At 42.6% G+C, this 18875-nt stretch overlaps 1 protein-coding gene across 1 annotated transcript in view; it reads left to right on the top strand.

Annotated features, from left to right (window-relative positions):
* Positions 1-18875, top strand: part of TMEM170B (transmembrane protein 170B) — a 208310-nt gene that overhangs the window by 124479 nt on the left and 64956 nt on the right. The window contains exon 4 of the transcript XR_008711315.1: positions 3429-3537. The gene's annotated coding sequence lies outside the window, so the exon portion shown is untranslated. The remainder of the gene's footprint in view (positions 1-3428; positions 3538-18875) is intronic.

Consider the following 18875-nt stretch of genomic DNA (forward strand, 5'->3'; position numbering starts at 1 on the left):
GCCACTGCTCAGCACTGAGAAGACAGGTCACCAGTGTTCCATGTCCTTCTAGAACACAGAGGGTTGTAGGGGTGGGGTGGGGGGACAGAGCAAGGTGGTGACCCACCTGACAAGCAACTGGGGCAGCAGTCGTGGGGGTGGCATCAGTGGTGGTCACTGCTTCTGCTTTTCTCTTTCCTTTATTTTTTTACATACCCCACCAATTCGGTGTCATCCCTTTAAGAAATATAATGGAGCTTTAAGTTTTTGGCTGAGCTGAAAATGACAAGATTTACACTAAAACTGCCAGCCCCTCAGTTTATCCCTCTTTTAAATAGAAAAAGTAATGCTGGACACTAAATGAAGTCTTTTAAATTCCTTAATGTGTTTTGGAGAGAAGAAAGATTCAGGAATGCATGAGATTATTTTTGTTTTTAAATATTTGTGCTACCATCAGAAAAAAAAAATGCATCAAGCAGTAAAGCCACTTGAGATTTCATAGCAGGGCAAGCGTTGTTTTATCTGGATTCTTCCTATTGTGTCATTCCAGATCGGTTATTTTTAAGCACACAAGCACAAATATTTATTTCTTGGCTGCTCATTTTTGGTCTCACCTCAGTTGCTATTTTAGCAATTGCCCTATAAATGGACAGTGCTGTGATCTCACAGAGGGCTGGAAAAGGGAGAGGAGAAAGGGAAGAGGCGAGCATGATGACATGACCGGGAGGAGCGCGGAGCCGTGAGTGCTGGCAGCCAGTGGAAGCCAACAGGAGAGCAGACGGTGAAGATGCTGCCCCAGGGGTGGGGACGGGCTCTTTACCGTTTATGGGAGAGCTAGGTTCTTTTGAATCACAAGAAGTGAGGCTGGGGGACATTGACCACAATGGTAAACAAACAAGGAGCAAATCCCTCTTTTCTCTATTAAGCCCTCACGGAAGAGGCAAACATGGAAGGAATGGCAAAGCAGAGACGGAGTTTGCAGAGCAGGGCCAGAATCACAGGGCCAAGGAGGGAAGGGTGTATTTCACGGAGAGAGAGTAGCTTAATAACTGACTCAGTGATGGAGCGCGCTAGGATGAAGTCCTAGCCATTTATTATGAATACACTTATAAGCATAGTCAGAATCAGGATTGTAATTAAGGCAAGTAGGGGAGGACATAGACTTTTCCTTGGAAGGAAAATATTATTCGTTTCTCTATGAAAATGTTTATTTCTACAGTTGTGTCCATGGGGTTGGTCATTTATGCCATGAACATTATTCATCGGCTCATGCATTTATGTAGTACACATCAGGATGTACCATCTAGGTTTATGCTGTGCTGCCTGGGGACTGTCTGCAGAAAAGGGGACTCATTTAAAGTTGAGTTTTCCACGTGGTAGCAGCAAATTTGTCTGAAGCCTGGCAGTGTTGTTTTGTTTTCACCGTGGCCCATTCCCTGTTATCAGAAGGGGTATGTGTGTGTGTGTGTGGAGGGGGCTGGGGGGAGATTGATTTAAAAATATTAAAAAACAGAAACTCTACCTCATCCCTGCTACTTAATCCATTTTTGCAATCTCTTGGGAAATTGGAGAGAGGGAAGGAAGTCTGAGTCTCTCTTTAGGCCCTGATTATATAAGGTGAGGTTAGTTTTCCCTTCTGGTGCATGGAATCCACCTCATGGCTTTCCAGTCATACTTTTCTGCCCCGCTTAAGTCTATTTGTGTCTCGCTAAGCACACAGAATAGGGTGTAGCTTAGAATAGAGAAAAGGAGATGGGAAGTTAAAAAGAGGAAAAAATATGTGGAGGACAAAGAGGGAGATAGAGAGTAATTTGTTTCTAAGCTCACTTTTCAGAATGAGTCCAACCTACTAAGGTCCAGTCATGCATTCAGGCATTTACCATTTACTGAACATTTATAGGCCAGGTATTGCAGGATACAAAGTCTCAAGACAACAAGGCATATAAAGACAAAACATGACCCTTACCCTCAAGAAGCTTTCTGCCCAGTAGAGAAGCTGTGCGAGTGAAATAAGCCACAGTGCAATACGTCAAGAGCTCTGTAGAGACGTGCACAGGGCACTGTGGGAGAAGAGAGAAAGGGTTCAAAACCTCACTAGAAGTCTGGAAGGCTTCCTGGAGGAAGTGGTGCCATTAGCTGGTTGAAAACAAAGGAAAGAAGATTTGGGGTAGAGAGACAAGCATCTTTTAAATCATAGGGGGAGAAACTAATTCAGTACCCTGGGGCATAGGAGAAGAGACAGAACAAGGTGGGGCTGTCAAAAAGTGAAGGATATGGAATTTCCCCCTATTTGCAGGCTACTAAGTTGACTAGGTACCATTTCATGGATGCTGGCAGGTGACACAAAACTCCTAGGTCAGAGGCAAAGGACTTCGCTCTCAATGGTTTAGCAAACATCACGGGCTGCTGCGGCTGCTAAGTCGCTTCAGTCGTGTCCGACTCTGTGCGCCCCCATGGACTGCAGCCCACCAGGCTTCTCCGTCCATGGGATTCTCCAGGCAAGAACACTGGAGTGGGTTGCCATTTCCTTCTCCAATGCATGAAAGTGGAAAGTGAAAGTGAAGTCGCTCAGTCATGTCTGACTCTTAGCGACCCCACGGACTGCAGCCCACCAGGCTTCTCCATCCATGGGATTTTCCAGGCAACAGTACTGGAGTGGGGTGCCATTGCCTTCTCCCATCAGCCTATTTACACTGGTTTTCCTTCCCCTCCGTGTCCCACTCGGCTGATATGATAACCTAGATGGATGCTACCCATTCAGTGGGTTTGCATAGCGGCTGAGAAAGTCAAAGCCAAGGACACAGCACTGTTTATGGAAGCAGTCAACCATCAAGGGAGTGAGCAGTGACCCAGTAGTCATGCTGTGGGTACCTTATGTGACCAGCTCCAGGGACTGCTCCGGGTCAGGAGATGGGAGGCTCTTGCAGTCTGGCACCCCCAGCAAGAGGGGAGAGACACTTATTGCCCCTGGTGGAGAGTCTCCCAACAGCGGCTAGAGAGTTAAGCAGGGGCTACACCAGTAAGGGAACCTTAGGCAACACTAAGGAATTTGAACTTTGAAAGCATGAGGAGCCACTGAAGACTTGACCAGAGAACTGTGATGATGATAACTACAATTTGAAAAGATTACTCACATAACTGTGTACTGAAAAGATTAGATAGCTGAGAGAACGCAGAAAAACAAGTTAGGAGGCAATTCCAGCTTACCATGTGTGCAGTTAACTGCCCAAAGTCAAGGTGCTAGAGATAGAGCTGGGGAAAGTTTGCAAGTCCAAGGATATTACAGAAGGTAAGATCTAAAGCATTTTTGTGGGTTTAATAAAAAGAAGAAATTGCAGGAAAAATGTGATAGGTGATATTACCAATAGCTTACTCCTACATTATATTAGCATTTTACATGTATTAACTTACTTAATCTCATAGATACTGTTCGTATCCTTATTTTGCAGATGAGAAAACATGTGGGGAACCTAGAAGGTGGCTTTCTGGTTACCCGGTTAGACAGCTGACTGGGTGGTGCTGTTCTCAATGAGCTGAGGACCTCAGAGGTGCAGCTATGTAAGTGCGAGGGTGAGGCGTTTGGTTTTGGCTGCTGTTACAAACAGAAGGTCTGTGTCCCCTCCAAATTCACATGTTGACGCTATCATCCCCAAAGTGACGGCATTTAGAGATGTGGCCTCTGGGATGTGATTAGGGTTACATGAGGTCAAGAGGCTGTGATGAGATCAGTGCTCTTAAAAGAAAAGGGAGACAAGGAAATCTCTCTCTCTCTTTCTCTACACACACAGACACACACACACGCACACACACACACACAGGCACCAAGTTAAGGCCATGTGAGCTCACAGCAAAAAGTATGGCACCATATATGGATGTGAGAGTTGGACCATAAAGAAAGCTGAGCACCAAAGAATTGATGCTTTTGAACTGTGGTGTTGGAGAAGACTCTTGAGAGTCCCTTGGACTGCAAGGAGATCAAACCAGTCAATCCTAAAGGAAATGAACCCTGAATACTCATTGGAAGGACTGATGCTGAAGCTCCAATAATTTGGCCACCTGATGCAAAGAACTGACTCATTGGACAAGACCCTGATGCTGGGAAAGATTGAAGGTGGGAGGAGAAGTGGATGACAGAGGATGAGATGGTTGGATGGCATCCCCGACTCGATGGACATGAGTTTGAGTAAGCTCCAGCAGTTGGTGATGGATAGGGAGGCCTGGCGTGCTGCAGTCCATGGGGTCGCAAAGAGTCGGATTCGACTGAGCAACTGAACTGAACTGAACTGAATTGAACCAGCCAGGAAGAGGGCCCTTACTAGGAACTCAGGCAGGTGGCACTTGGATCTTAGACTTTCCAGCCTGCAGAACTGTGAGAAACAAATTCCTGTTGCTTATGCCACCCATTCCGTGGTGTTTTGTTATGGCAGCCTGAGCACACCAAGAAAGCCCAGATGAGTATGAGGTATCTGAGGAACATCTTACTCATGCTTTCTAGTAGATATTTCAGGTCTTTGTTGGAGATATAGATATAGAGGCAGTCACTGAGTGGGTGGTGAGTTTGAATGTAATCCTGCAAAGTATAAAGAATGAGAGGAGCAAAGGGCCATGGAATGGAGCTGTGAAGAGTGCCTACATTTTGGGGTCAGGCAGAGGAAGAAAGCCTCCAAAAGACAGAAGAGGAGTAGTTGGAGTGGTAGAAGGGACAGACGAGAAGGAGAGGGCTCAGGAACCAAGGAACAGGGAATTTCACCAAGACGGGAGAGGGCTTAGCTGTGACTTGACCACAGGTTGGGTAGTAAAAGCACCGTGCCCACTGAGCAAAGCAATTCATAGGTAATTTTTGGCTGTAAAGGCTTCCCTGGTGGCTCAGAGGGTAAAGCATCTGCCTGCAATGCAGGAGACCTGGGTTTGACCCCTGGGTCGGGAAGATCCCCTGGAGAAGCAAATGGCAACCCACTCCAGTATTCTTGCCTGGAGAATCCCATGGATAGAGAAGCCTGGTAGGCTACAGTCCATGGGGTCACAAAGAGCCAGACATGACTGAATGACTTCACTTTCCTTTTCCTTTTCCTTTTCTTTTGGCTGTAAAGAGAGTAGGATAAGACAGTAGACAAGTAGGGAATCATTGAAATTTGAATTATAGGTAAAGTTGAAATACCATTTGTTAAGTGAGGAAGTTACCTCAATGAAAAAGACTGTTCAGTCTGTGTTGGTTGATGGAATATGTCAAGCAGAAGTGGCAACAAAATGGAATTTTTTTTTCCTAAAAAATGTTTCCATATCTCTTTTAAAGAGAATACAGTTGACTTTTAAGAAGGTCCTAGCAAGAATATGCGTTCCTCTTGCATAGATTGGAAAAACACAATGGGCACAAGTCCCAGATATTCCACTTATGTTTCAGAGTCTGGACTCTGGTCTAGCATTCCTGTGCTTTGTTCTGCAATTAAAATTGAACACGAGGGGTTAAGAGAAGAGATTTGGCTATCTTGTTGGTTTTGCTGAAACAGACTGCTGTTTGTAAAAGTGCTGCTGCTAAGTTGCTTCAGTCGTGTCCGACTCTGTGCAACCCCATAGACGGCAGCCCACCAGGCTCCCCCGCCCCTGGGATTCTCCAGGCAAGAACACTGGAGTGGGTTGCCATTTCCTTCTCCTGTAAAAGTGCTGGGAGTCTTTAAAGATAGTAGAGAGCAGCGACAGGTCGAAAAGATCATGTGATGGAGACCTTTAATCTTTCGCTGCAGTTAATTAACAGCCTAAGGGAGAAAATAAAGGAGAAAAGAAATGCTAAAAACAGAAAGAAAGAAAACATGGGCGTAGGGTCAAACAGTATACTTGTTGTAAAAGGAGACGATTATTATAATTAATGGTGATCCATATGGATAATGTCAATTTGTGAAAGCTGTGTGCTATTTCTATTTTTTTCCTCCTTCTGCAGATCTCTGCTAACTCAGCTACTCCTTTCTTCTGCTCTGTGAAACCTGGTCACTATGTTGTCTTTATATTTATGGTGTGGGTTTTGGTAGGGGGATTCTAGATGGCTAGATATATAGCTATGATAAGTTGTTCTACAGTAGGCAAATATCCCCAAATGATAAACAGGGGCTGGATAATGTTCTTAGTTGAATGTAATTCAAAATGTAACTAAATTCATGGTCACCTGTGATCAAAGTGAAGTAACATCCTTCCATCTAAAGATGGTCTTCCCCAAATACTGACTATTGCTCACTATCTAGTCAATTGAAGAATTACTGAGACTTTAAGGTGGAAGGGCTTTCAGAAATCACATTTTCTCACTTATTTTTACACAGTAGAAAATTGAGGCCTCTATAAGTTAAATCATATCTCCAATAGGATGGTGATATTCAATATTGGATTGGTGATATCCAAAATTGGATGTATCCAATAAATTAAATCACCAACAGGATGGTGGCAGGCTCTAAATTAGCACAGAGGTTTTCTGGTAACTTTATTGTTACTCATTGCCTGTGGTATACATGTGAATTATTGTTTTGTTGTTGTTTAGCTGCTAAGTCGTGTTGGACTCTTTTGTGACCCTATGGACTGCAGCACACCAGGCCTCCCTGTCCATCACCAACTCCCAGAGTTTACTCAAACTCATGTCCATTGAGTCGGTGATGCCATCCAACCATCTCATCCTTTGTCATCCCCTTCTCCTCCTGCCTTCAGTCTTTCCCAGCATCAGGGTCTTTTCCAATTAGTCAGTTCTTCACATCAGGTGGCCAAAGTACTAGAGCTTCAGCTTCAGCAGCAGTCCTTCCAATGAATATTCAGGGTTCATTTCCTTTAGGGTTGGCTGGTTTGATCTCCTTAAATATGTTATTATGTGTTCAGACACATTTGAATATATTTTTAAAAACTGCTCTCTTCTATACATTTAGGTGTTTTTTTCATTCACAGACATTAATTCAAAGACCTATTAAACTTCTACTTATATATCCTTAGACAACAAAATTTTGTTATTTGTAGAGTATCACACTAAAGTTTTGAGGACCTTAACTCTTTTATCTTTCTAAATCCTGCCTTTCAAAAGCTTCTTTGGTAAACTTTCACTATGGTAATGAAGGGAACAACCTGGTTAGCTTGACATAAGCCCAATTTCTCTTTGAGAATCCTGCCCAAGGAGGGTTGCTTGGAACACAGGGTGGTCTCTGAACTGTCAAGAGGTGAACAGGAAGCAAAAAACACACAGAGGAGGAGAGCTGGCGAAACTGCAGGGCTTTGGCAGTGATCCCTCTAGTGCCTGCGTGGTCTTTTCTGGAGACCTTTGTCTCCTTGAATACTCACCTTTGAAACCTGCTCTCAATTGCTGCTTATAAAAATAGTAGTTAATGTCACAGATGCATGTCATTCTCTCTAACATCAAACGGACAGCTCATGTTCCTTGTTGGCATTGTTTCCCGAGGCTGAAGAACAGCCTCCCTTAGCAGGCGTGGGCTCATTAGTCATAAGTCTCCATCTTTACTTTTCATTTCTTATTTCCATCAGAACTTGTAGCATCAATGGTCAAATCATTTATTTTCATGAATGTTTAGTTTGTTTACATAATGTTTACAGATTTTTCAGTTTGTCTTTGAAAAAAGCACTGTCAAAAGTTTGGATGTCATGTTCCTGTTTAGCTGCTTCTGAACTTGGTGCTTATGCTTAAGTCATTCAGTCGTGTCCGACTCTTTGCCACACTTTGGACCCTAGCCCACCAGGCTACTCGGTCCATGGGATTTTTTGGGCAAAGAATACCAGAGTGGGTTGCCATTTCCTCCTCCAGGGGATCTTCCCAACCCAGGGGTTGAAACTGCACCTCCTGTGTATTAACTCTGTGGCTATAGCCAAGTCCCCTGACTTCTCAGAGTCTTATTTTTCCCTCTATAAAATTAGAAATGTTATTCCTGACCTGCTTCTCCAATAAGGTGAGGTGGGAGGGTTCTTGTAATTTTTTGCTAAGTATGATAAGCAGAATGCAAAGATGGACCCAGAGATTCCCACCCCTGATATACATACCCTGTGTAACCCTCTCTCCTTGAGTGTGGGTGACATCTGTGAATATGATGAGGTTTTACTCCTGTGAGGTTTTTTTTTTTTAGTTCTATTTCAGCTTTATTTTTTCCAATTAGAAAATAATCACTCTTTGTGATGAGTACAGACTTTTTAATAGCTACAGTAAGAATGTAGACTTTAGCTCTCATACTAACCAGTGTGGAAGATCTCTCTTCCTGTCCCCAAGTTGTTTCTTTTTATCTTCCTTTAAAAAATATTTTTATTTTTTAAATTAATTTTTGTTGTAGTGTAGTTGCTTTGGCTTTCCTAGTAGCTCAGCTATAAAGAATTCGCCTGCAATGCAGGAAATAGAGGAGACTGGGGTTCAGTCCCTGGGTGGGGAAGATCCCTTGGAGAAGGGCATGGCAACCCACTCTAGTATTCTTGCCCAGAGAATCCCATGGACAGAGGAGCCTGGAGGGCTACAGACCATGAGCTTGCAAAGAGTCGGACATGACTGCAGTGACTTAGCACACATAGATGCTTCACGATGTTGTGTTAGTTTCAACCATAGAGCGAAATGAATCAGCCATACACATGCATATATTACCTCCCTTTCGAACTTGCTTCCCATTCAGGTCACCACAGTGCTTTAAGTAGAGTTGTTAATGCAAAGGGAGATTTTCCTGGGTGGACTTAACCTAAGCCTTAAAAGAGAGCTGAGGCCTCCCTGAAGGAAAATATGTGAGATACCCTGATGGTCCTGAAGAAGCAAGCAGTCTGACTGTGAACTTCCCATGATGGATGGACCTGTGGACACGACAAGAACTTGAGTGCTGCCTCTAACAGCTGAGAATGGCTCCCAGCAGACAGCTAGCAAGAAATCAGGGGCCCCAGACATACAGCTGCAATTGTGCTAGTGTGTGCCTCAGACACACACACTGAAGTGTGCTATCTGTGGGGGCTTGGAAACAGATTCTTCCCCAGATGACTCTCCAGATAAGAATGCAGCTGGCTGCCACCTTGATTATAGCCTTATGAGACACTGAATGGAAAGTCCAGCTAAGGTGATGCCAGAATCCCCAGACCACAGAAACTGTGAGATAATCGGTTTGTGTCATTTCACTCTGCTAAGTCTGTGATAATTTATAACGCAGCAGTAGGAACTGATACACTCAGTACTGAACACCAAGACGTGAAAGTAAAGGAAGTCACGACTGCCTTACTTATCTCTCTAGCAGCTGGGGCACCGGGTTAGCTGATCAGATGGGCCCACCTGGAACTCTGAGTCTGGAGGGAGGGATACAAAGACTCGGGTGCTTTTAGAGGTCAGCTCCAGAGAATGGCTGTGATGGTGGCAGAATCCCATTGTTGCCATAGTCTGGTGAAGAGTCTGACTAATTTCCACTGTGATTAGTCAGGAATCCTGTCTGTTATTTGCCTCCAAGTTGACTGTAGATTATTATAGATCATATATGTAAAAGTGCTTTGTAAACTTTGGCAAATTGTATAATTCTCTGGTTTCACTTTCCTTCAGGCTCATATGTTTGACCTTGGTCTCTCTCCAAAAGCTATTATAATTCTCGGTGTCTATCTTCATGCTGCCATTCCAATGAACAAAGTTACCTCTATTCTTAAAAAATAGAAGTAATGTGTAAGTCTGTGTGAAGATGAGATTATTAGCAAAAAAACAACTGAGTCAGAACATTTAGGAAGTCATAAAGAGGGTTTCCTGGGAATTTGTAGGGCTTAAACTTAGGTTTAAGGACATGCTTTCAGTCACACTCAAAGATCAAACAGCAATCTCTGCCTGCCTGGAACTGTTTAGAAAACAAGTGTCCGCTACTGTGAGGCTCTCCAGGGAAGATGCTTCCTTGACCATTTTTCTGAATGGATTTGAGTCTAGTGAGCATGTGTTCCAGTTGATTCAAAATCACATCTTCCCTTGCAATGAACCACAAATCTGTACATATCCTCACAGATTCCTGTATCCCTGCCACTGAAAGGTACAGACTAAGGAATAAATGCAATGGAAAATATCATCTTTGAAAAGAAATGATTGAAAAGCATGGTTTAAAAAAAAAAACAACCCACTGCATTTATCAACGCCACCTCAGGGGGTAGGAGTTTGGGCAGCTAATCACAGAGTTCTTACAGCTATGCTCTTAGATTAACATGTTAGGATTTTGAGGCTATAAAAGTTTGAGAGAACTTGATGGCTGATCTATTTCTTTTGACTGTCTAAACCCAGGACCATTGGGTTAGTTTACATATGGCCACTGGGGCTCCGGGAACCTTTTATGCAGAAAGTCCCCTGCATTTAAAGGGAAAAGACTATAACCCTGACTTTCTCCACTCATGACATTAGCATCTAGTTACCAGCAAGGGGAAATGAGGATTTTGCCTCTGACTCATGGCCAGAGATCTCTGGTGAACTATTAGTCCTACTAGGGGCTGGAGGCCGTTAGAGAAAATGAGTTCTCTTTAGAGTATAGAGAATATGGTAGGAAGAAGAGGAGTTGGGCTGTTGCATGGTGCCTTGCTGAATAGCTTCCCCCGCAAAACAACCAGAGGACTTCATTTAAGTTCCTGAATAGGGAAAAAGCCATCAACACGACCTCATAGAGAAAGCGGTAAAAGTGAGTAAACACAGCAACCTTTGGTAGCAGTTTACCTGTAACCCTTGGAACAGAAATGCTGATTGTACCAGAAAGCCAGCAGCCAAGTGATAATCAGTGGTAGGGGGTGGGTAGGGGTGGGGACAGAGTGCACAGGTGGTAAAAGCAGCAGGTGCAGGAAAAGCAGAGCAAAAACAGGAAGCCTGCCCTCTGACCTCCATGTCAGCAGACTCGGACGGAGGTGGGTGACAGGCTTAGAGGATCAGTGTGGCGACTGCCCCAGGCCTGGCCATGTTTGTCCCCGAGGAACCTGTTACCCCGAGGCCCCTTATGTTGATTTGCCTTTAGTGGTGCAGCCCAGCATGGGGGGAGGCAAAGGGCGATCGGGGGCGTGGTAGTGCTTTTCTGTTTTTTAATTTTTAACAAGCATTTTGACTGCCTTGGGTCCTACTTGTGGCATGTGGCTCTCTCCGATTGTGGCATGCAAGCTCCGTGGGGCCTGGGCTCTGTGTAGTTTGCAGCACACGGGCTGTCTAGGTGAGGTGTCCAGGCTCAGTAGCAGCAAATGAATCTACTTGCCCCAAGGGCATGTAGGGTCTTCGTTTCCCGGACCAGGGATCAAACCCGTGTCCCCTGCACTGGAAGGTGGATTCCCAACCATTGGACCATGAGGGAAGTCCTCATCAATTGAGTTTTTCATTTATGTTTTTGTAGTTTTCATTTCTAGATGTCCCACCTGGTTCTTTTTCAAATCTGCTAGGTCATTTTTTCAAGTTTCTATATACTGTAGATTTTATCTTTATTTTTTTTAAACATAGGTATTTCATAACTTGCCTCTGATTATTCCAGGATCTGAAGTCTTTCAGGGTCTGTTTATACAGTTTAGTACTTTTCTTTTGCTGCTGTTTCTTTCTCATTGTAACTTTTCTTGTGACTTGATTGTCATTGACTTCTCAGTGATCCTTGTCCATTAGACATAGTTTTTGGTGATTCCTGTGAGTTGAGTAAAGGAGCCCTTCTCCAGACAGTCTTGTCTTTACCTCCCCAGACATTTACGGCACTGCTACTAAATTCTGGGAAATAGTGAGGACAGAGGAGCTTGGCATGCTGCAGTTCATGGGGTCACAAAGTTGGACATGACTTAGCGACTGAACAACAACAGCACTTATCTGTAACCAGTTCAAACTAATGTAATGCCTTGAAGTTTTCTGAACTACTTCTAGGATTTGAATTCACACTATAAATTCTCAGGGGGGTGGTCTCTGGGTAGAACTATTGGAGGAGAGATTATGTGTGTGTGTGTGTGTGTGTTCTTTCTTTGCTCTATTAAGACATCTCTGTCTTTGGACTCTCAGTTATTGGTGGTTTTTTTTTTGTTTTTTTTTTGAAGTTGGGAGTGAGAAGTAGGTAGTTTTACTTCTGGTTTACCTTTATCCTGTGGTGGGTTCTCCCTTTGGGATTCTAGGTTAACAGAGGTGGTATCTAACATTGGTCTTTCAACCTGGGTGGACCCTGAGCTTTGACTTGTCTCTTTTACTTTGTCAAGTCTTCAAAACAGTAACACAAGTCCCCCATATATGTCCTCAGGGCAAAAGGCTTTGGTTGTTTTTCTTGCCTTTCTGGGTTTTTAGATTCTCTTAGAACTTGATCGGGTAATTCATCATTATCTTATCATTCCTTTGATGCTGTTAAGGAGACTGGAAATTTTTACAAACTTTTAGGAAAATTATTTTATAAATTTTTATCAGGGGGTTGATGCAAGTGGCCCATCCCTTTATTCTTAGAAAAGGAGGGAAATTAAATTTGGAATGTTTTTAATAGTCTCATTTTCACTGTTTTCTGAGTATAGAAGCATTCCCCTAAATTGGTAAATTTCACTATGTTTACATAGTGAATTTTTAAAATTCTGCATGGAAAGAAAGAAAAGAAAGAAAAAACACAAAGAAGGCCAGTAGACACTCAACAAATGGAGAGAAGTACTTGAAACTCATACAAAGAGTTAGACTCAAAGGAAAAGACTGATTTCTTAAAATTGGAATTCTATATTGTTATTGATTGATATGTAATAAATTACTTCAAAACTTAACAGCTTAGAACAAACATTTATTATCTCTCAGTTCCTAAGGATCTAGAATCTAAGAGCAGCTAGGCTGGGTGTCTGGATCAGTGTTTCTCATGATGAGATTGCAGGCAAGCTGTTGGTGGGGACCACAGCCTCATCTAAAAGTTCAGCTGGGCCTAGAGGACCCACCTCTAAGGTCATTCATGTGACTCTTGTCAGGAAACCCCGGTTCCGCATTGGCTGCCTGCTGGAGGCCTGGGTTCCTCAACACTGGCCTTCTCCATCAGCAGTTGGCTGAGAGGGCAGCTGGTTTCTGCCAGAGTAAGGGACTTGAAAGAGTGGACCACCAAGAGAGAATTACAACATGTTTTACAAGCTGATCTTGAAATGACATACCATCACTCCTGCCGTATTGTATTGGTTCCCTGAGACCAACCCTGGTAAGACATGAGAGAAGATTACACAAGGATGTGAATATCAGGAGTTGGGGGTCATCTGGGGTCACGCTTGAAGCTGCCTGCTGTAAGTGCCTACACTCCAGTAAGGCAAAAACTCTCAAAACAGAAAAATGGAGAAAAGATACAAAAGTCTGTTCATAGAAATACATATATATTACACAAACTAAAATACATCTCAAACATAAAAAGACTCTCAACCTCACTCAAAATAGGGATAATGTAAATTAAAACTATATTGAGATGCTGTTTCTACCCATAAGATTGTATAACCCACTATATTGTTGAGAATTTGGGGAAACAGGGTTTTATGTCTTGTCAGTGAGTGTAGACACTGGTAAAATGTCTTTGAAGAGTAATTTGGCAATAACTCAGTAGTTTAAAAAAAAAAAAACATTTCATTCAATTCAACACTTCCACTTCTAGGAATTTTGCCTAAATATATTCTGGCACACATGCAAAATGATGTCTGTATGAAGATCTTTACTGCTGCATCAACTTATAATAGCAAAAGATTGGAAACCATCTGAATTTCCATCAATAGGGAACTGATTACATAAATTATGGTAGTACACATATAGGAGAATTCTATTAATCTCTTAAAAAAGAACGAGGCAGCCCTCTTTACACATAGTTAAGATTTTCTCCAAAATGTGTGGAAGATGTGAAAGCAAAGTGCAGAACACAATGTCACTACTTGTGAAAAAATATGTATATGCAAAAAAATATATATATATGCTCATACATGAATATAGTACCTCTAGAAGCACATGGAAGAGATTGGGATTGTAGCTTGCTTTCATAGAGGGAAACTGGGTAGTTAGGGAACTAAGGGTATGAAAGAGACCTACTTTTTATGTATTCTCATTGTACCTTTTGAACTTTATAATATGTGCATGATTTAATCACTCGAAAGTAATTAAAATATTAAAAAATATATATTAGAATAACCTGAAATCATGGTGCCCTGAGCTAGGCTGGTGTCAACAGAAACAAAGAGAAGTAGAATTGACAGGACATGGTGAGTAATTGGAAAGGCGAGTGGAAGAAGGAAGGGTCCAGGATGGCACTCAGATTCCTGCTGCAGTACCCAAGTGAGCAGAAAAAGAGCACCGAAAAGTATATCTCATAGAGGAAAATATGTGTATTTGATAAGATGATTACGTTTTATGGAAAAATCACAATTTAAAAAACTAAAGGGTATAATTTTCTGTTAGTTCAGTTTAGTTACTCAGTTGTGTTTGACTCTTTGTGACCCCATGGACTGCAGCATGCCAGGCCTCCCTGTCCATCACCAACTCCTGCAGCTTATTCAAACTCATGCCCATTGAGACGGTGATGCCATCCAACCATCTCATCCTCTGTTGTCCCCTTCTCTTCCTGTTTTCAAATCTTTCCCAGCATCAAGGTCTTTTCTAATGAGGCAGTTCTTCACCAAAGGACTGGAGCTTCAGTTTCAGCATCAGTCCTTCCAATGAACACCCAGGACTGATCTCCTTTAGGATGGACTGGTTGTTTCTCCTTGCAGTCCAAGGGACTCTCAAGAGTCTCCTCCAACACCACAACTCAAAAGCATCAATTCTTCGGCACTAGCATTCCTTATAGTCCAACTCTCACATCCATACACGACTACTGGAAAAACCATAGCCTTGACTAGGCAGACCTTTGTTGACAATGTAATATCTCTGCTTTTCAATATGCTGTCTAGGTAGGTCATAACTTTTCTTCCAAGGAGTAAGCGTCTTTTAATTTCATGGCTTCAGTCACCATCTGCAGTGATTTTGGAGCCCCCAAAATAAAGTCTGTCACTGTTTCCATTGTTTCCCCATCTGTTTGCCATGAAGTGATGGGACCAGATGCCATGATCTTTGTTTTCTGAATGTTGAGTTTTAAGCCAACTTTTTCACTCTCCTTTTTCACTTTCATCAAGAGGCTTTTTAGTTCCTCTTCACTTTCTGCCAAAAGGGTGGTGTCATTTACGTATCTGAGGTTATTGATATTTCTCCCAGCAAGCTTGATTCCAGTTTGTGCTTTATCCAGTTGGCATTTCACATGATGTACTCTGCATATAAGTTAAATAAGCAGGGTGACAATATACAGCCTTGACATACTCCTTTCCCTATTTGGAATCAGTCTGTTGTTCCATGTCCAGTTCTAACTAAATCTGCATACAGATTTCTCAGGAGACAGGTCACATGGTCTCATAATTCCATCTCTTGAAGGATTTTCCACAGTTTGTTGTGATCCACACAGTCAAAGGCTTTGGCATACTCAATAAAGCTGAAATAGATGTTTTTCTGGAACTCTCTTGCTTTTTCAATGGGTCAATGGATGTTGGCAATTTGACCTCTAGTTTCTCTGCCTTTTCTAAATCCAGCTTTAACATCTGGAAGTTCACAGTTCACATACTGTTGAAGCCTGACTTGGAGAATTTTGAGCATTACTTAGCTAGCGTGTGAGATGGGTGCAATTGTGCAGTAGTTTGAACATTCTTTGGCATTGCCTTTCTTTGGGATTGGAATGAAAACTGACCTTTTCCAGTCCTGTGGCCACTGCTGAGTTTTCCAAATTTTCTGGCATATTGAGTGCATCACTTTCACAGCATCAGCTTTTAGGATTTGAAATAGCTCAACTGGAATTCCATCACCTCCACTAGCTTTGTTCGTAGTGATGCTTCCTAAGGCCCACTTGACTTCACATTCCAGAATGTCTGGCTCTAGGTGAGTGATCACATCATCATGGTTATCTGGGTCATGAAGATCTTTTTTGTATAGCTCTTCTGTGTATTCTTGCCACCTCTTCTTAATATCTTCTGCTTCTGTTCGGTCCATGCAGTCTCTGTCCTTTATCAAGCCCATCTTTGCATGAAATGTTCCCTTGGTATCTCTAATTTTCTTGAAGAGATCTCTAGTCTTTCCTATTCTATTGTTTTCCTCTATTTCTTTGCACTGTTCACTGAGGAAAGCTTTCTTATCTCTCCTTGCTCTTCTTTGGAACTCTGCATTCAAATGGGTATATCTTTCCTTTTTTCCTTTGCCTTTCACTTCTCTTTTCTCAGCTATTTGTAAGGCCTCCTCAGACAGCCATTTTGCCTTTCTTTTTCTTGGGGATGGTCTTGATCACTGCCTCCTGTACAATATCACAAACCTCCATCCATAGTTCTTCAGGCACTCTGTCTATCAGATCTAATCCCTTGAATCTGCTTGTCACTTCCACTGTATAATTGTAAGGGATTTGATTTAGGTCATACTTGAATGGTCTAGTGGTTTTCCCTACTTTCTTCAATTTAAGTCTGAATTTGGCAATAAGGAGTTCATTATCTGAGCCACTGTCAGCTCCTGGTCTTGTTTTTGCTGACTGTATAGAGTTTCTCCATCTTTGGCTGCAACGAATATAATCAATCTGATTTCAGTGTTGACCATCTGGTGATGTCCATGTGTAGAGTCTTCTCTTGTGTTGGAAGAGGGTGTTTGCTATGACTAGTGCATTCTCTTGGCAAAACTCTGTTAGCCTTTGCCCTGCTTCATTCTTCACTCCAAGGCGAAATTTGCCTGTTATTCCAGGTATCTCTTGACTTCTCACTTTTGCATTCCAGTCCCCTATAATGAAAAGGACATCTTTTTTGGGTGTTAGTTCTAGAAGGTCTTGTAGGTCTTCATAGAATTGTTCAACTTCAGCTTCTTCAGCATTACTGGTCGGGGCATAGACTTGGATTACCGTAATGTTGAATGGTTTGACTTGGAAACAAACAGAGATCATTCTGTCATCTTTGAGATTGCACCCAAGTACTGCATTTCGGACTCTTTTGTTGACCATGATGGCAACTCCATTTCTTCTAAGGGTTTCTTGCCCACAGTAGTAGATATAATGGTAATCTGAGTTAAATTCATCCATTCCGGTCCATATTAGTTCACTGATTGCAAAGATGTTGATCTTCACTCTTGCCATCTCCTGTTTGACCACTTCCAATTTACCTTGATTCATGGACCTAACATTCCATGTTCCTATGCAATATTGTCCATTCTGAAGGAGATCAGCCCTGGGATTTCTTTGGAAGGAATGATGCTAAAGCTGAAACTCCAGTACTTTGGCCACCTCATGTGAAGAGTTGACTCATTGGAAAGGACTCTGATGCTGGGAGGGATTGGGGGCAGGAGGAGAAGGGGACAACAGAGGATGAGATGGCTGGATGGCATCACTGACTCGATGGATGTGAGTCTGGGTGAACTCCGGGAGTTGGTGATGGACAGGGAGGCCTGGCGTGCTGCGATTCATGGGGTCGCAGAGTTGGACACGACTGAGCGACTGAACTGAACTGATGCAATATTATTCTTTACAGCATCTGACTGTACTTCCATCACCAATCACATTCGCAACTGGGTGTTGTTTTTGCTTTGGCTCCATCTCTTCATTCTTTCTGGAATTATTTCTCCACTGATATCCAGTAGCATATTGGGTACCTACCGACCTGGGAAGTTCATCTTTCACTGTCCCATCTTTTTGCCTTTTCACACTGTTCATGGGCTTCTTAAGGCAAGAATACTGAAGTGGTTTGCCATTCCCTTCTCCAGTGGACTACATTTTGTCAGAACTCTTTACCTTGACCGTTGGTCTTGGGTGGCCTTACATGGAATGGCTCATAGTTTCATTGAGTTAGACAAGGTTGTAGTCCACGTGATCAGTTCAATTAGTTTTCTATGATTGTGGTTTTCATTCTCTCTGTCCTCTGATGGATAAGGATAAGAGCTTATGGAAACTTCCTGTTGAGAGAGACCAGGGGTAAACTGGGTCTTATTCTGATGGATGGGGCCATGCTCAGTAAATCTTTAATTGGATTTTCTGTTGATGGGCAGGGCTGTGTTCCCTCCCTGTTTTTTGACCTGAGGCCAAACTTAACTTTGTTGTTGTTCAGTGGCTCAATCAAATCTGATACTTTGTGACCCCATGGACTGCAGCAAGCCAGACTTCCCAGTCCTTCACCATCTCTGGTGCTCACACACATGTCCATTGAGTTGGTGATGCTATCCAACTATCTTATCCTCTGTTGTCCTCTTCTCCATTAGGCCTAAGAAGATAAAAATGTTCAGGAGCTTCCCTGGTGGTCCAGTGGTTAAGAATCCACCTTGTAATGCAGAGGACATGGGTTTGATTTCCTGGTCCAGGAAATAAGATCCCACATGCCATGGACCAACTAAGCCAGAGTCTTGGATGTTATTATTTTCTGTACTGTTCAGTAAGCTTCTTGCAGTTAGAGATTATATTTTAAATTTCCTTTTATCTCTTATAGCATATCATGTAGTGCCTGACTTGCTATAGATGCTCAATAGATATGTTAGACAAATGTCTGAAAATTAATTTTTTAAAATGTGTTTTATGTTTTCAGAAGGATTAAATATCTGCCCAGATATTTGCTGAGTGAGAGCATCAAATAGATTGAAAATAAAATACCTCATCATCTCTTTATCGGAGGGGGAAGGGACACAGGTGGAGAAACAATGATGTTCATGCAGCAAGTTGCTAATGAGAATAACTCATAGGACTTTCACAACATAAGGGAATTTAATCTAAGAAAAACGGAAGAGTGAATTTAGCCACCAGAGGGCTCTCATCATTCCATGTAATTGTAAGCCCAGAACTGTTCATGAGATGGACAAAACAGCGTCTGCAGACCAGCAGAGGATGTACGATGATGTACGTATGATGGTTTCCCACACTGTTAGCTGGACACGACCATTGCAAGGACATCCTGCCGAGTCGTCTTACTACAAG

The sequence above is a fragment of the Bubalus kerabau genome, chromosome 3 (assembly GCF_029407905.1).
Source record: "Bubalus kerabau isolate K-KA32 ecotype Philippines breed swamp buffalo chromosome 3, PCC_UOA_SB_1v2, whole genome shotgun sequence".
Lineage (NCBI taxonomy): Eukaryota > Metazoa > Chordata > Mammalia > Artiodactyla > Bovidae > Bubalus > Bubalus kerabau.